Source organism: Tachyglossus aculeatus, chromosome 4 (genome assembly GCF_015852505.1).
Source record: "Tachyglossus aculeatus isolate mTacAcu1 chromosome 4, mTacAcu1.pri, whole genome shotgun sequence".
NCBI classification, from domain to species: Eukaryota; Metazoa; Chordata; class Mammalia; order Monotremata; family Tachyglossidae; genus Tachyglossus; species Tachyglossus aculeatus.
In genome coordinates this window covers 127683088-127699061 of record NC_052069.1, presented here as the reverse complement: position 1 = coordinate 127699061, position 15974 = coordinate 127683088, and the positions used below count along the sequence as shown (strand labels likewise).

The 15974-nt window shown below is 44.7% G+C and overlaps 1 long non-coding RNA gene across 1 annotated transcript in view; it reads left to right on the top strand.

Moving 5' to 3' along the window:
• The window catches only part of LOC119927229, a 307572-nt gene that overhangs the window by 149646 nt on the left and 141952 nt on the right, over positions 1–15974 (top strand). Inside the window, exon 4 of the long non-coding RNA XR_005450392.1 lies at positions 6086–6230. This is a non-coding gene — a long non-coding RNA (uncharacterized LOC119927229). The remainder of the gene's footprint in view (positions 1–6085; positions 6231–15974) is intronic.

Genomic DNA, 15974 nt, shown 5'->3' with positions numbered 1-15974 from the left:
CTTCCCCACTGCTTTCAAACAGGCCTATGTCTCCCCTAACCTAAAAAAGCCCTTCCTTGACCCTCTGGCTCCCTCCATTTAGTTCCCCACCTCCTTCCAAACTTCTTGAGCGAGTTGTGTACACCCGCTATTTCAGCTTCCTCTCCTCCAGTTCTATCCTTGACCCCCTTCAGTCTGGCTTCGGTCCCTTTCACTCCACAAAAGAGCACTTTCTCAAAGGTCATCTCCTCCTTGCCAAATCCAACAGACTCTACTCCATCCTAATCCTCCTCAACTTCATGGCTGCCTTCATCACTGTTAACCACCCCTTTCTCTTGGAAGCATTATTCAGCCTTGGCTTCACTGACTTTATCTTCTCCGGTTCTTTTCTTATCTCTCTGGCCTGTTCATTCTGAGTCTCCTTCGCAAGTTTCTCTTTTGCCTCCCACCCCCTAAAGGGGGTCCCTCAAGGTTCATTTCTGCCCCTTTTATTCTCCATCTACACTACTCATTTGCTCCCGTGGTTTTCATTACCACTTCTATGCAGATGATACCCAAATCAACATCTTCAGCCCTGATCTCTCTCCCTTTCTGCAGTCTCACATTTTCTCCTGCCTTCAAGACATCTTTATTCGTCACCTCAAACCTAACATGTCTAAAAGAGAACTCCTTTTCCTACCACCCTAACCCTGTCCTTCCCAACTTTCCCATCACTGTGGACACCATCCTTTCTATCTCTCAAGTCCGTAACCTTGGTATTATCCTTGATTCCTCATTCTAGTTCAATTCATATATTCAATCCATCACTAAATTCTGTCAGTCCTGCCTTCACAACATTGATAAAATCCACCCTTTCCTCTCCATCTGAACTGCTACCATATTAATACAAGCACTTATCCTATCCCGCCTTGATTACTGTATCAGCCTCCTTTCTCAGCTCCCTGCCTCCTGTCTCTCCCCACTCCAGTCCATACTTCACTCTGCTGGTTGGGTGGGACACCTGCCTGAGAGACCGGTGGTCTCCCAGCGGAGCGAGCCCAGCCCACACCCTCTGCTCCTCCGCCGCTAATCTCCTCACCGTACCTCGCTCTCGCCCGTCCCGCCATCGACCCCCGGCCCACGTCCTCCCCCGGGCCTGGAATGCCCCCAATCCCTCTGCCCATCTGCCAAGCTAGCTCTCTTCCTCCCTTCAAGGCCCTGCTGAGAGCTCACCTCCTCCAGGAGGCCTTCCTTCCCACACTGAGCCCCTTCCTTCCTCTCCCCCTTGTCCCCCTCTCCATCACCCCCATCTTCCCTCCTTCCCTTCCCCACAGCACCTGTATATATGTATATATGTCTGTACATATTTATTACTCTATTTTACTTGTACATATCTATTCTATTTATTTTATTTTGTTAGTATGTTTGGTTTTGTTCTCTATCTCCCCCTTTTGGACTGTGAGCCCACTGTTGGGTAGGGACTGTCTCTGTATGTTGCCAATTTGTACTTCCCAAGCGCTTAGTACAGTGCTGTGCACATAGTAAGCGCTCAATAAATACGATTGATGATGATGATGATGATGCTGCCCAGATTATTTTTCTACAAAAACATGCAGAACATGTTTCCCCACTCCTCATAAAACTCCAGTGACTGCCCATCCACCTTTGTATTATGCAAAAACCTCTCATCATTGGCTTCAAAGCACTCAATCACTTTGCCCCCTCCTATCTCACCTCACTACTCTTGTATCTCAACCCAGTCTGTGCACTTCACTCCTCTAATGCTAACCTTCTCACTGTACCTAGACCTCTTCTAACTCACCTTCGACTCCTTAATCACATCCTGCCTCCGGCTTGGGACATCCTCTCTCCTCATATCTGACAGTTACTCTCCCCCAGCCTCAAAGTCATGTTGAAGGCACATGTCCCCAAGAGGCCTACCCCGACTAAGCACCCCCCTTCCTCTTCTCCCACTCCCTTCTGCATCACCATGACTTGCTCCCTTTATTCATCCACTTTCCCTGCAGGCCCACAATACTTATGTACATATCTGTCATTTATCAATTTAGATTAATATATGTCTTCCCCTCTAGATATTAAGCTCACTGTGGGCAGGAAATGTGTCTGTTTATTGTTGTATTGTACTCTCCCAAGTTCTTAGTACATGGTTCTGCACACAGTAACTGCTCAATAAATGTGATTGAATAATGAATGAGGGTACCAATGATAACAGGAAATAGGTGCTTCTTAAAGCCATCGCCTATCACACAGCCATCAAGACTGTGCAAGAGACAGCACCTAGATTGGTTTGATGGAAATGAGTCATCTTAAAATGTCTTACAGTTCCTCATGACTATATTAAAAAGGAGATCTGCCATGTGTCTGCTCTCTGACCTTGGGCAAGTCACTTAACTTCTCTATGCCTCACTTCCCTCATCTGTCAAAATGGAGATTAAGACTGTGAACCCCCTGTGGGACAGGGATGGTGTCTGACCTGATTATTTTGTATCTACCCCATCACTGAGAACAGTGCTTGACACACAATAAGCGCTTAACAAATGCCATAAAAAAAATTCACCTATATCTCAGTATGTCATTCAACTCAGTCATATGTGTGATTGATTGTGGGCATGGAATGTTTCTACCAAGTGCTTAGTACAGTGGTCCATACTCAGTAAGCACTCAGTACCATTGATTGATGGTGAAATATCTGTTCTAAAGAGATTCAAGGATATAATAACAATGTGCTTGCTAAGCCTGTACTAAGTTCAATTACTGTGCCAACTGCCAGCGTAGATAAAAGAAAATCTGACTGGACACAGTCCCTGCTCACATGGAGATTCAAAATCTGAGGAAAGTGAACATGTATTTTAACCCCATTTTACAGATGAGGAAACTGAGAAATTAATTGATTTGCCCAAGGTCCAAAGCAGGCAAGTAAAGGAACTGGACCTAGAACTCAGATCTTCCAATTCCCAGTTTAATTAGCAGCCAACAGTCTAAGGACTTTCAGTACAGAAGAAGCCTACTGTTCAGTTGGAACCACCCTTATATAAAGAGACAGTCTTGATCAGATGGCAAAGACATGGTGATATCCTGTGGAATGCACCTTCCAATCCATCAATCAGTTGCATTTATTGAGAGCTTATTGTGTGCCGAGCACTGTACTAAGGACTTGGAAGAGTACAATATAAAAGGATTAGGAGACACATTTCTTCAACACAGAACGAACTTATAATCTACAGGGGGAGACAGGCATCAATATGAATAAATAAGTAATTTATAATACGGAATTTAAAGATGTACCTAAGTGTTGTGGTGTTGGGGGTGAAGCGAATACCAGTTGTCCAAAGGTCATGGATCCAAGTGCAGTTAATGAATACCATTTGTTTATTGTCCATTGGCCCCAATTTGTTGGGGGTGTGAGAGGAAAGGGTAGCATGGCTTCATAGACCAGCTGCTCCCTCTAGAGTGTAAGCTCGTTGTGAGCAGGGAACGTGTTTACCAACTATGTTATATAGTCCTCTCCCAAGTGCTTAGTCTAGTGCACTGCACACAGTAAGAGCTCAATAAATGCCATTGACTGACTGACTCTAATGTGACCTGTTAGACCTTAAGCTTGTTGTGGGCAGGCAATGTGTCTACCAAATCTGATTACACTGAAGTTTCCCATGTTCTGAGTACAGTGCTCTGCTCACAGGAAGCATTCAGAAGATACCATAGTTGATCGATGGGTGAGGCAAAGGAGTTCTGAGTCCTTCTGGGAGTCAGAGAATGGTAGCTACTTTTTTCAGTTATGCTAAGAAGGACCTTGGCTAGACTCTTGCCTGCAGTGAATACTGGGAGATTTCCCCATAGTTTCCACCGACACCTCTCAATCTTCTTGAAAACAATGATTAGAGTCCATCTTTGAAGTCTTGTGACCTCTCATCCATGTTCTAGAGATTGCGGCAAAACACGTTGCTGATAGCTCTAGACTGTATGTGGTCTGGGAATGCATCTTTTTATTGTTAAATTGTCCTCTCCCAAGCACTTAGTACGGTGCTTTGCACACAGTAAGCACTCAATAAATATGATTGAATGAATGAATATCTGAGAATGTTTGATCAGATTTTTATCTTCAAAGGTGTGTTTCTTTGCTCTCTGAAGGATAATAATGATGGCATTTGTTAAGTGCTTACTATGTGCCAAGCACTGTTCTAAGCACTAGGGGGGATACAAGGTGATCAGGTTGTCCCACGGGGGACTCACAGTCTTAATCCCCATTTTACAGATGAGGTAACTGAGGCTCGAAGAAGTTAAGTGACTTGCCCAAGGTTACACAGCTGACAAGTGGTGGAGGCAGGATTAAAACCCATGACCTCTGACTCCCAAGCCCATGCTCTTTGCACTGAGCCGTGCAGGGAACATGTTGGCTAATTCTGTTGTACTGTACCCTCCCAAGTGCTTAGTACAGCACTTAATCTCTTTCCTCCCTGCTTCTCTTTGGGTAGTGTGAGCCCTGGTGACTAAATTTCAGTTAGCCAAGATTTATTTCACTAAGAGGAGTCCTGTTTCCATTTCCTGGAATGGAAAAAAAAACACAGAGAAAAAACATATCCAATCCACTGAAAAACATTTTTTGAGCATATATTTTTCTAAAATTAATTTTGGAAATGAACCCTAGTTTCAATGGAACCCTATCCCCCTCCCCACCTGCCTCTCTACTCTGGGAAGTGCTTTGTTCAGTGCTTTGCACACAGTAAGTACTGGGTAAATACCATTGCTAATGGAAGGGAGTCTGTTGCCTGGCTTCTCCACAGCGGGGAAACTCAGAGACTTTTGTACTGGATGCTGCTGGTACAGTTTGAGCCTTAGAGGGTAGACAGGGAGTGGACCCAGTGTCAGAAAGTTCTGGGCCAAAAACACGCCAGAAGCAGCGTGGCTCAGTGGAAAGAGCATGAGCTGTGGAGTCAGAGGTCATGGGTTCACATCCCAGCTCCACCAATTGTCAGCTGTGTGACTTTGGGCAAGTCACTTAACTTCTCTGTGCCTCATTCACCCCATCTGTAAAATGGGGATTAAGACTGTGAGCCCCCATGGGACAACCTGATCACCTTGTAACCTCCCCAGTGCTTAGAACAGTGCTTTGCACATAGTAAGTGCTTAATAAATGCCATCATCATCATTATTATTATTATTATTAAAAGAAGAATCACACGAGTTGCCTGTGCCTTCATTGTGGTTACAACTCGGACTAAGCCCTCTTTTCCTCTTCTCCCTCTCCCTTCTGCATCTCCCCGACTTGCTCCCTTCATTCAACCCCCATCCCAGCCCCACAGCATTTATGTCCATATCCGTCATTTATTTATTTATATTAATATCTGTCTTCCCTCTAAAATTTAAGCTCATTATGGGCAGAGAATGTGTCTGTTATACCGTTCTATTTTACCTTCCCAAGTATTTAGTACGGTGCTCTACATACAGTAAACACTGAAAAAATAGATTGACTGACTGAAGCCATAACAGATTTTTCTGGGAGGAAATAATAATGATGGTATTTGCTATGTGCGCATTATGTGCCGAGCACTGTTCTAAGTGCTGGAAGGGAGAGAGAGACGAATACCACGTGCATTCTTCTGAGGGGGAAATTGTTTGGGCTGTAATGGGTGATCCAGGTTGAATAAATTGGGGGATGGAGAGAATTGTGTCTGGAGAGTTACAGCTTTTATTGATCTACTGCTTAGGTCTGGAGCTTGTGGATAGGGAGTAGGAATAAAAATTGAAAAAGAAATGTCAGGATTGGTGGTTATTTTGAAAAATTCATTCATTCAATTCATTCAATTTATTGAGTACTTACTTTGTGCAGAGTACTTTGCTAAGTGCTTAGGAGAGTACGGTATAACAGTAAACTGACACATTCCCACAATGAGCTTACAGTCTAGAGGGGGAGAAGGACATTACTTCTTGTACTTCCCAAGCGCTTAGTACAGTGCTCTGCACACAGTAAGCACTCAATAAATACGATTGATTGATTGATTGATTAATAGAAATAAACATTTGAAATGTTACATCAGGATCGTCTTCCTTGGCACGGCTTTTTATTTCCCCTTGTTGTCCCATGCTGATCTGTCTTATGTTTTTCTAGGCATGTAATTGTTTCATAGACCCAACTTAAAAAAGAAGAAATTGAAAATAGTTTTCCACGAACCACATATGCAATTGATCTCCAATAGAAGACTGCTCACTGAAAACTGGTGTCGTTTATTCTCCTAATGATTTTCAACCTGAAGGTAGGGATAGATCCATTAATCATTCTTGTGTGGGGATCATGTCTCAGCAAAAGAAGTAGCATGGCCTAGGGGAGAGAGCCTGGCCTAGAAGTCAGAAGGTTATGGGTTCTAATCCCAGTTCTTCCAATTGTCTGCTGTGGGACCTTGGGCAAGTCAGTTCACTTCTCTTTTACCTCATCTGTAAAATGGGGATTGAGACTATGAGGCCCCCATGTGGGACAGGGACTGTGTCCAACCTGACTAGGTTGTAGCCACCCTAGTGTTAGTACAGTGCCTGGCAGATAGTAAGCGCTTAACAAATACCATTGTCATTATTATTATTAAGGAAGGGATTGTGATTGGGGGCTCATTGTGTGTTTTGTGCACAAGTAAGCACTCAGTAAATACCATTGATGATGATGATTATGATAGGTAAATTTGGGGAGAAGGTCAGAGCCTGGATTGGAAAATAGAGATCTGAATCCTTGGGAGGCAGTGTGACTTCTTCTTATTGTTATTATTAGTGTTATTATTGCTACAGTTATTGTATTTAAGTGCTTTCTGTGTGTCAAGTGCAGTTCTAAGCACTGGGGTAGTTACAAGTTTACCAGCTTGGACACAGTCCCTGCCCCACAAGGGCCTAATAGTCTTCATCCCCATTTTACAGATGAGGGAGCAGAGGCACAGAAGTGAAGCTCCTGGCTCCAAGTCACACAACAGATAAGTGGTGGAGTCAGGTTTAGAACCTAAGTCCTTCTGACTCAGCCACTCAACAGGCCCTTAGAAGTGGAACAATCACAGGGTTGGGAGATGAATCAATCAGTGGTGCTTGTTGAGCATTTACTGGGTGCAGAGCACTGTATTAAGTGTTTGAAAGAGGACAATACAATAGATTTAGTAGACACTTTGCCTGCCTCTAACAAGCTTACAGTCTAGAGGGACAATCTATAGTCAGTCATTGGTATTGAGTGCTTACTGTGTGCAGAGCATTGTTCTAAGCACTTGGGAGAGGACAGTACAACAGAGTTGGTAGACACATGTCCTGCCCTCAAGGAGCTTACAATGTAGACACACAGTCTATAGTCAATTAGTGGTGTTCATTGAGGACTTAATGTGTGCAGAAAACTGTTCTAAGTGCTTTCTAGAGGACAATAGGATCAGTGGACATTGTCCGAGCCTTCAAAGGGACTAGGATCAGATCGAGGAGAGGAATTGGAGAAAGTAATTTAATTAGTGCAGGATGGTGGTATTTAAGTGCTTAGATGGTGATGAAGGGATAAAGTGGCAGTTGTCTGGGATCTTAGGAGGGGAGATAAGGAATTGTTGTGGGCAGGGAATGTGTCTGCTCATTCTGTTGTATTCTCCCAAGTGCTTAGTACAGTGCTCTGCACGTAGTAAGCGCTCAGTAAATGCCATTGAGTGATTGGGAAGACCTGGGAATGTGTGTGATAATTGTGTTGTGCTCTCCATAATGCTTAGTACAGGGCTCTGCACATAGTAAGTACTCAATAAATACCATTGATTGATTGATCCAATCAATCAATCAATCATATTTATTGAGTGCTTACTGTGTGCAGAGCACTGTACTAAGCGCTTGGGAAGTACAAGTTGGGAACATATAGAGACAGTCCCTGCCCAACAGTGGGTTCACAGTCTAGAAGGGGGAGACAGAGAACAAAACCAAACATACTAACAAAATAAAATAAATAGAATAGATATGTACAAGTAAAATAAATAAATAAATAAATGAATAGAGTAATAAATATGTACAAACATATATACAGGTGCTGTGGGGAAGGGAAGGAGGTAAGATGGGGGGGATGGAAAGGGGGACAAGGGGGAGAGGAAGGAAGGGGCTCAGTCTGGGAAGGCCTCCTGGAGGAGGTGAGCTCTCAGTAGGGCCTTGAAGGGAGGAAGAGAGCTAGCTTGGCGGATGGGCAGAGGGAGGACATTCCAGGGCCGGGGGCCAATGGCGGGACAGGCGAGAACGAGGCACGGTGAGGAGATTAGCGGCAGAGGAGCGGAGGGTGCAGGGTGGGCTGTAGAAGGAGAGAAGGGAGGTGAGGTAGGAGGGGGCGAGGTGATGGAGAGCCTTGAAGCCCGGGGTGAGGAGTTTCTGCCTGATGCGCAGATTGATTGGTAGCCACTGGAGATTTTTGAGGAGGGGAGTAACATGCCCAGAGCGTTTCTGGACAAAGACAATCCAGGCAGCAGCATGAAGTATGGATTGAAGTGGGGAGAGACACGAGGATGGGAGATCAGAGAGGAGGCTGATGCAGTAGTCCAGACGGGATAGGATGAGAGCTTGAACGAGCAGGGTAGTGGTTTGGATGGAGAGGAAAGGGCGGATCTTGGCAATGTTGCGGAGCTGAGACCGGCAGGTTTAGGTGACGGCTTGGATGTGAGGGGTGAATAAGAGAGCGGAGTCGAGGATGACACCAAGGTTGCGGGCTTGTGAGGCGGAAAGGATGGTAGTGCCGTCAACAGAGATGGGAAAGTCAGGGAGAGGGCAGGGTTTGGGAGGAAAGACAAGGAGTTCAGTCTTGGACATGTTCAGTTTTAGGTGGCGGGCAGACATCCAGATGGAGATGTCCTGAAGGCAGGAGGAGATGCGAGCCTGGAGGGAGGGGGAGAGAGCAGGGGCAGAGATGTAGATCTGGGTGTCATCAGCGTAGAGATGATAGTTGAAGCTGTGGGAGCGAATGAGGTCACCAAGGGAGTGAGTGTAGATCGAGAGCAGAAGGGGACCCAGAACTGAACCTTGGGGAACCCCCACAGTAAGGGGATGGGAGGGGGAGGAGGAGCCTGCAAAAGAGACTGAGAATGAACGACCGGAGAGATAAGAGGAGAACCAGGAGAGGACGGAGTCTGTGAAGCCAAGGTCGGATAGCGTGTTGAGGAGAAGGGGCTGGTCCACAGTGTTGAAGGCAGCTGAGAGGTCGAGGAGGATTAGGATAGAGTATGAGCCGTTGGATTTGGCAAGCAGGAGGTCATTGGTGACCTTTGAGAGGGCAGTTTCCGTGGAATGTAGGGGACGGAAGCCAGACTGGAGGGGGTCGAGGAGAGAGTTGATGTTGAGGAATTCGAGGCAGCACGTGTAGACAACTCGTTCAAGGAGTTTGGAAAGGAATGGTAGGAGGGATATGGGGCCATAACTAGAAGGTGAGGTGGGGTCAAGAGAGGGTTTTTTTAGGATGGGAGAGACATGGGCATGTTTGAAGGCAGAGGGGAAGGAACCAGTGGAGGGTGAGCGGTTGAAGATGGAAGTTAAGGAGGGGAGAAGGGATGATCCAAGTGGTCACTAATATCTATTAGTGGGAACAGAAGTGGAAAAGTGAGAATCTCCTCTATCAAATGGGGTGAAGACTGAGCCCCACGTGGGACTGGGACTGTGTCTAACCTGATTAGCTTGTCTCTATTCCAGCCGTTTAGTACAGTGCCTGGTACTAGTAAGCACTTAAGGCAGGAGAAACCAATGAAAATAAGAGAGGAAGAGAGAAAATGGTGGGGGCATGGTTTCTTCTGATGACTTGAATGGCTGAAGGAGCGATAAAATTTGGACAGCTAGGGAAAGTCTCCAGGCTGTCCAACTCCTCATATGGATCAATTAATCAGTGGCATTTATTGGTGGTTTTTACTGTGTGCAGAGCACCGCACTAAGTGCTTGGGAGAGGACAGTGTAACAGAGTTGGTAGATGTGTTCCCTGTCCACAATGAGCTCACAGTCTAGAGGGGATGAATGATCAGAGCAGGGGTGGTGGGTGGTTTCCCGTTCATTTTACACTTGAACTGGGACCTGTGACACACCCTTATGGACAGGGAAAATCTTGTGAAGATGGGTGATGGAGAGCAACTTGCTGTTGCCCCAGAAATCCATTAGCCAGCTCAGTCAATCAATATGGGGAGCCTGTGGTATGAAATTTCACGAAACAAAATTCTTTTCAAGGTATACAAAGTTACAGTGGGCTTTGCTTTGGAGTACGGAGGATTTTGTTATATTTGTTCTTGGTTATGAAGAGGTTTTACAGTCATCATCAACATCAGTAGTATTTATTGAGCACTTACTGTGTTCAGAACACTGTATTAAGCACTTGGGAGAGGACAGTAGAGCAGAGTTGGTAGACCCGTTACCTGCATCATCATCATCATCATCATCAATCGTATTTATTGAGCGCTTACTATGTGCAGAGAACTGTACTAAGCGCTTGGGAAGTACAAATTGGCAACATAGAGACAGTCCCTACCCAACAGTGGGCTCACAGTCTAAAAAGGGGAGACAGAGAACAAAACCAAACATGCTAACAAAATAAAATAAATAGGATAGATATGTACAAGTAAAATAAATAAATAAATAAATAAATAGAGTAATAAATATGTACAAACATATATACATATATACAGGTGCTGTGGGGAAGGGAAGCAGGTAAGATGGGGGGGATGGAGAGGGGGACGAGGGGGAGAAGAAGGAAGGGGCTCAGTCTGGGAAGGCCTCCTGGAGGAGGTGAGCTCTCAGCAGGGCCTTGAAGGGAGGAAGAGAGATAGCTTGGCGGATGGGCAGAGGGAGGGCATTCCAGGCCCGGGGGATGACGTGGGCCTGCACACAATGAACTTGCAGTGTAGAGTCTTTAGTCAGTCCATCAGTCAACCAATGGTATTTCTTGAGTGCTTACTGTTTGTAGAGCACTGTTACTAAGCGCTTGGGCGTGGACAATGTAGCAGAGCTGGTAGACCCCTTCCCTACCCACAATGAGCTTACAGTCTAGAGGGACAGTGTATAGTCAATCAATTAATGGTATTTGAGTGCTTACTGTGTGCAGAGCACTGTACTTGGGAAAGTCTACCACAACAGACTTGGCAGTCTCATGGTAATTCTCCAGATCCCAATTCTGCTTGTGTCATACTGCAGAAGCTGCGGCTTTATAATAATAGTAATAATGAAGATAATTGTGGTGTTTAAGTGCTTACTATGTGCCAGGCACTGTATTAAGTGCTGGGGCAGTTAGAAGGTAATTGGGTTGGACACAGTCTCTGTCCCAAATTGGGCTCCCAGTCTTAATCCCCGTTTTACAGATGAGAGAACTGAGCCCACAGAAGTGAAATGAGTTGCCTAAGGTCACACAGCAGACAGGTGTCCAAGCCAGCATTAAAACCCAGTTCCTTCTGACTCTAAGCCTCAAGCTCTATCCTCTAGGCAATGCTGCTTCCTTGTGAAATGTAGCTTTCACATTTTTGCTTAGTGCAGACTTTCCTTCCCTGAGAGCAGCTGCTTGAACACATGCTGTTTCCAGAAACAAATGTTTCTTCCCTCCCCTTCCTCCTCCCCCTGGGCTCATCCATTAGGAAATACTGAATGCCAACAGATGGCTGCCTGGATTTCAAACATGAGTCGGCTAAGTCTCATCTGAAATCCAGCCTTACCAGTGATTAGGCAGGGGTATCTTGGGTGTATGGGCTGAATCAGAGAGGGATGATGCAGCCAATTTGCATCTCAGCAGGCGGGACCCAGTCGAGTAATAACTGTCATATTTTTTTTCTCATTTTTCTGGTATTTAAGTGCTTACCCTGTGCCAGGCACTGTATCAGGCACTGGGGTAGATGTAATATAATCTGATAAGAGTCAGTACCTGTCTCACATGGAGCTCAGAATCTAAGGGAGAACAGGTATCTAAACCCCATTTTTACATATGAGAAAACTGAGGCACAGAGAAATTTTCAATTTCCCAAGGCTGCCCGACAGACATGTAGCAGAGCTAGGATTAAAACCTGGTTCTCCTGACTTCTCCCTCTAGCCCCTGGTCTGCTGGGTAACCTTGGTCAAGTCACTTCACTTCCCCATGCCTCATATCCTTAATCTGTAAAATGGGGATTGATCAGTCAATCAATCATTTTTATTGAATGCTTATTGAGTGAAGACCACTGTATTAATTGCTTGGGTGAGCACAATATAACAGAATTAACAAACACATTCGGTGCCCACAAAGACCTTAAAGTCTAGGTGGATTGACTGTGAGTGCTGTGTGGGGCAAAGACTGAGTCCAACCCAATTATCTTGTACCTACCTCAGTGCTTGGAACATAGTAACCACTTAGCAAATACCATAACACAAAACAAAAAAACCTTTCTGGCCAAGGAACAAGCAACACAGTCACCACTCAGTAAATACCGTTGAATGATTGATTTGAGGAAGTTCTTGAACCTGCAGAAATACGGAGCAATGGGAAGGTTAGCACAATAAATGAAATCAGTTTAGATGTTTTATTTTCACTTCTGCTGTGGCTAATCCCACCCCAAACCCAATAGGAGTCTCCACCAGCATACAGCAGATTTTGGGGTGTTTGCTTGAGGGGATTCAGCCAGAACTGCTACAACAAAAGGGAACCTCGCTATCCCTATGATGAACCTCACCCCAGCTTCCATAGTTTGGGATGTGAAACACCTTTGAAGATCGCAGTTTCACTTGCATCTAGAGGCTTTTTTTTTTCCTTTATGGTTTTTGTTAAGTGCTTACCATGTTTCAGGCAGTGTACTAAGCACTGGGGTATCTACAAGCTAATCAGGTTGGACACAGTCCATGTCCTACATGGGGCTCACAGTCTTAATCCCCATTTTACACAAGAGGTAACTTCTTTGGTGGTATTTTAAGCACTTACTATGTGCCAGGCACTGTACTAAATACTGGGGTACATAAAATTACATCACGTTGGACACGGTCCCTGTCCCACATAGGGCTCACATCCGTAATCCCCATTTTCCAGATGAGGCAACTGAAGCCCAGAGAAGGGAAGTCACTTGCCCAAGATCACCCAGCAGACAAGTGGAGACCTTGGGAAAGTCACTTCAATTCTTAGTTCACAAGGAGTAAGTACTTAACAAATACTGTTAAACATCTTCCCCCTGCCCCAGGAAAAAAAAGAAGCGTAGCAACTTCGGGGAGATGGACTGTATTACCCCAGCAGTCCTAGCTGCCACAGAAGGCTGACATTCCAGAAATCAGCCAAGAAAAGTCTGCCAGTCCTTTGGTTTTAATTAATCATGAAAATTTCAACAAGAGTTTAGTCAGGATCATAATGGCTGAGCGTGTGAGTAACCAAGAGCAACTCAACAATTGCACATTTTCTGTTAAGATTGGTTTCAACTAAAATGAGGTTTTAACCACTGCAGAAAAGCATTTGAGTGTGGATCTTTCCTTGGATTGGGGGCAAAAATGGAAATGAGTTTCTTGTTACATGCCATGGGTAATTATCATTATTATTGTTATTATTAGTAGTAAGTACTTAACAGCTACCATTTACAAAACAATTCCCACTCTTTAGATCATGGAACTGAAGCATAGAGAATTGAAGTGACTCGATCAAGGTTGCCCAGTAGACAAGTGGCAGAACAGATGTTTGAACCCAGGTCCTTCTGACTCCCAGCCTCACACTTTTTCCTTTAGGCCACACTGCTTCCCATGGAAGGACTTACCTTGTGCTTGCTCAACCTCTATCCATTATGGTTGAGAAAATTTTAGTCTTAGTATTAATTCAGCACTTACTATGTGCAGAGCACTGTACTTAGTGCTGGGAGAGAATGCATAGGTGAGTTAAACTTGATTACTGTCCCTCAGGGAGCTTACAGTGTATGAGAATAAGAATGGAGCCAGGACTGGAGAAACGAGTTCAAGATACCCCACCCCAGCTACAGTGAATGTTACAGTCAACCTTTTTTTTAACATGCCTACTTTATGCCAAGCACTGTATTTATCCCTGGAGTAGATACAAGCTAATCAAGTTGGATACAGTCCATGTCCCATGTGCATCTCACAGTCATAGTCCCCATTTTACAGATGAGGTAACTGAAATGCAGAGAGTGAAGTTACTTGCCCAAGTTCACACAGCAGACAAGTGGTGGAGCCAGGATTAGAAACCAGGTCCTTCTGACTCCCAGGCCTGGGCTCTATCCACTAGGCTGCACTGCTTCCAAGGATACCTTGATCAGCGGTGGTGGAGGCCCACAAGAATCCATGTTGATTGTTGTAATTTATAATCATTCAGAGCTTCCCAGTCAAACCACTCTGGCCTCAAATGAGAGTTCTGTCTTGCTACTTCAGGAAATTGCATTTCCCTGAGAATGAACTGATAGTTTAAAAGTGAGAGAGACCCTTTGTTCATTAAGAGCCGCTGGGATGAATAAATGATTTCATTTTTTAACATTTTAGGAGTATCTGACCCAAAGAACAGTTCAAACCTGCCTTGTGGCTTTGTTGGCCCAAGCTTTCTGCTTGGTTGTGCAGTCCTGGTGCCTGAGTTTGCATTATAGCAGCACAGGACTCTGCCAAGATCCTTAGATGAAAGAGCAGAAAACTCTTAATTCTGATAAATTGTAGTTGATTTGCCAATATAACATCACTTTCCTCCTCTGAAATGCTTCCCTGGCCTCTTCCTAAGGAGAAACATGGATGGCAAACTCAGTTTGGGAATTTTGTGAAGATATTTATTTGGAGGATTCTTTGTTTGAAAGATAAAACTGTTAGCAATAACATCATGGATAGACTGGACAGTCATGCATTCATTCATATTTACTGAGCTCTTACTGAGTGTGAAGCACTGTACTAAGGGCTTGGGAGAGTATAATTTAACAATAAACTGGCAACGAACTTACAGTCTAAAGATGAGCTTTCAGTCTAGACTTTCCATCCATCCCAGTACTCTAACTCTGACCAAGGGCATCTGGATTTCCCCAGAGACTGGGTGCCACTTATCACCCCTGACACTCTCCTCTGTCTCTCTCCTGAACCTTAGAGTGAACCCCATGTCCATGCTTAGAGTGAACCCCACCCCATATACAACGCTGTCTTCTGCCTACCACCGATTTCAGCCAACACCACTAATAGTAATAATATTAAAAACTATGGTATTTAAGTGCTTACTACATTCCAGGAACTGTACTAAGCCCCGGGGTAAATACAACGTTGGAAGCAGTCCCTAACCCACATGGGGCTCACAGTTGTAATGTCCATATTACAGATGAGCAAACTGAGGCACAGAGAAGTCAAGTGACTTTGCTTCTAGACTGTGAGCCCGCTGTTGGGTAGGGACCGTCTCTATATGTTGCCAACTTGCCAACTTGTACTTCCCAAGCACTTAGTACAGTGCTGTGCACACAGTAAGCGCTCAATAAATACGATTGAGTGAATGAATGAAGGTCTCACCGCAGACAGGTGGTGGAACTGGGATTAGAACCTGGGTCCTTCTGAATACCAGTTCTGTGCTCTATCTAGTAGGCCACAAGTAACAAATTCCAAATGCTAATTACCAGTTGTTATGATATTTGTTACCCATTTACTATGTATCAAGCACTATTCTAAGTTCTGGTGTAGATACAAGTTGATCAGGTTGAACACTGTCCTGCCCCACATAGGGCTCAGAGGCTAAATAGCAGGGAAAACAGATATTGAATCCCCATTTTACAGTGGAGGAAACTGAGGCCCAGAGAAGTGAAGTGATTTAGCCAAGGTTACATAGCAGACATGTGGAGGAGCCTGGATTAGAACACAGGTTCTTTGATTCCCAGGCCTGTGCTCTTTCCAATACACCATGCTACTTCTCAGTTGTAGTGTAAGATTTTCTTGCCTTTCATTTTTTTCCCAGGCTAATATTTTTTAGCTTCAGTAGGGGCCCCCTTAGCCTGGTGTTGTGAAGTTTGGGGAGGTTCTCCCTATCCAAACCCTTCATCATCTGGTCCAGCTCAATCTTGTATCTGCTCCATCACTTTCCTCTTTCCAGA